Source organism: Papaver somniferum, chromosome 5 (assembly GCF_003573695.1).
Source record: "Papaver somniferum cultivar HN1 chromosome 5, ASM357369v1, whole genome shotgun sequence".
In the NCBI taxonomy this organism is placed as follows: domain Eukaryota; kingdom Viridiplantae; phylum Streptophyta; class Magnoliopsida; order Ranunculales; family Papaveraceae; genus Papaver; species Papaver somniferum.
In genome coordinates, this window is record NC_039362.1 from 196,552,125 (window position 1) to 196,554,624 (window position 2,500).

Sequence of the window (2,500 nt, forward strand, 5' to 3'; positions counted from 1 at the left end):
GAGTATATGCTTCAACAAGAATCACACAGGGGTAAAATGATACAATAGAAACCTCTGAGAAAATTCCCGCCTGTAACCCAGCAGATAAAGTACATTACATAGTCCGTTTTAGGGATTGGCGACTTACCCATTCAGTTATTTTGGCATTGGACGTTCCCAAAATGGGTACTATCAGGTCGGGTGAATTCGATAATAGACGTCTGTTGGCATTCCATCCTTCCTTGCCCTTTCAGGGAAAGAAAAACCAGTACCTCTTGGTCGTGTGAATATCTGAATAGGACGAATAGGCCCCGTGGATATCTTTGCTTCGGAACAAAACAATTAGAATTAGGCTCGGTCAACTGGAATGTGTATTAGCCATATAAAAGATCTTTCAATTGAGATGATCCATCGACTTAAGACGTAGAGAAAGGTCTATCTATTTTAATTAGTTATTCAGTTAAACCAATTAAATGATTCATTATTGGAGCAGATAGCAAGAGCCATTTCATCGGACATGCGTATTTTTTTATTTTCCAATGGATTTACATGTTTAATTAATGGAATTTTTTTGATGTAATGAGTAATAGGCTCTGGTTGTTCGTCGTTCAACAATTCTTGTTTAGGCCGTTCATACCATTCATACATAGTGTTTTTATCTAAGATTTCAATTATTTAATCTTTCAGCAGTAGCATATTGTTCCATGTAGCTAAGGTCAAAAATATGGAAGAAACAAGTCTTTCCACGACTCTACCACCCGGTCAATTCTGTTCCACTTAATCCCTCTTTCATGTCCACATATCTTTCCACCTAAGGAATGGGAAATCTTTCTCCTCTTACATGAATCAAATGTTTCATTTCATCCGGGAAAAGCCACCTCTTTCTCAACAATTTCTTTGTCATTTGATCCAATAGCGTTCCATTAGATAAGAACAGATTTGATAAATACTGATAACTCTCGGATGAAGTATTAGAACGGAAAGATCCATTAGAGAATAAACTATTGGTTCTAAGCCATCTCTGGCGATGAATCAACAATTCAAAGTGTTTTTCTTGTGTATTCTTGATGAACCAGCGTTTATATATAGATGTAGGAGGCTTTGTTTGGGAAGTAAGAAGCCCCTTTGACATCTCTTGATGATCTGCAAAGAATTCTCGACGTGAAAACACAGAGACAAAGGGCTGATCTTTGATTAGGAAAAAGAATGGATATGCAGGGTCCCAAATGTATTGGCTTATTCGAAGAAAAAAAAAACCTTGTTCTTTGGAGGATCTATCTCGTGTCTGGTACTGCATGGTTCCACTCTGCAAGAACACCGAATCATTCTCTTGAAGCTCATCCTCTTTATGATAAATTATACGCTTGCCCCTAAATTACCTGGCCCTATAGGGAAATCCCAATTCATTGGACCTTTCGATACAATCAAATAGACTGCCACAAGGGCGCCATATTCTAGGAGCCCAAACTATGTGATTGAATAAATCCTCCTCTATCTGTTGCGGGTCGAGGGCTCCATCTTCAAACTTCGACTCGTTTTTTCATATAGAAATCTCTGATCAACAAATGAACAAGATCCATTTTGCATCATATCTAAGAGATTTTTTGGTTCGGACCGAAGAAGCAATGTCACTCGATCATTATCAAACTGAATGCAATTTTTTTCTGTCCGTGAGGATCCCACCAGAGCGCCTTCTACTTCTAATAGGCCATGAACTAGATCAGAATCATTATCAACGAATCCATAAGAAGATCCAAAAATTTTCATCGGGTCCGGGTAGAGACCAAATATCTTGAGCGACCGATCCGGCCGAACAACTCAAAAGATAAAGAAGTATCGTTAATTTCTCCATGCTCGTTCCAAGCTCGAAATACCATTTGTACAAAAAAGAATCCCTTTCCTTACATGATTTGTTCTTCATATAGATAGATATAGGATCTATGGGGCAATTACTTAGAAGTATATTTTGTGCCACATCCCTTCCTATCTGATAGAAAAGGATCCCATGATCCTGAACCGATCTTATCTGGGATCGCAAATCCCAAGTTTGTCTATGAAGAGACGATCTAATTGTATTAGTGTCTAGAATGGATTTCTTCGGTGTAATACTAATGGATAGGGCCTCATTGGTAAGTGCTACAAGATCTCGTGCATTGGAGCCCATGGTTATGGCTCTGAATCCATTAGTATGGAACATTTTATTTTCCAAGTGAAATCCCCTAATATATGAAAGAGTGAAAAAGTGCTTTCGTTGTTGTGGAATAAGAAGCCTCCGTATCTTAATGCATGTATTTAATTTATTCGGAGCTATTAGAGCGGGATCCACTTTTTGGGGAATATGATTCGAAGCAATAACAAGGATATTTCTAGTGGAGCATCTTTCACTATCCTTGGAGAGATAGTTCACTAATAGACCGAGGGATAAGTAATTCGACTCATTCACATACAAATCATGAATGTTTGGAATCCATATTATGCAAGGTGACATTGCTTTTTCTAATTCGAATTGAAGGGTGATATC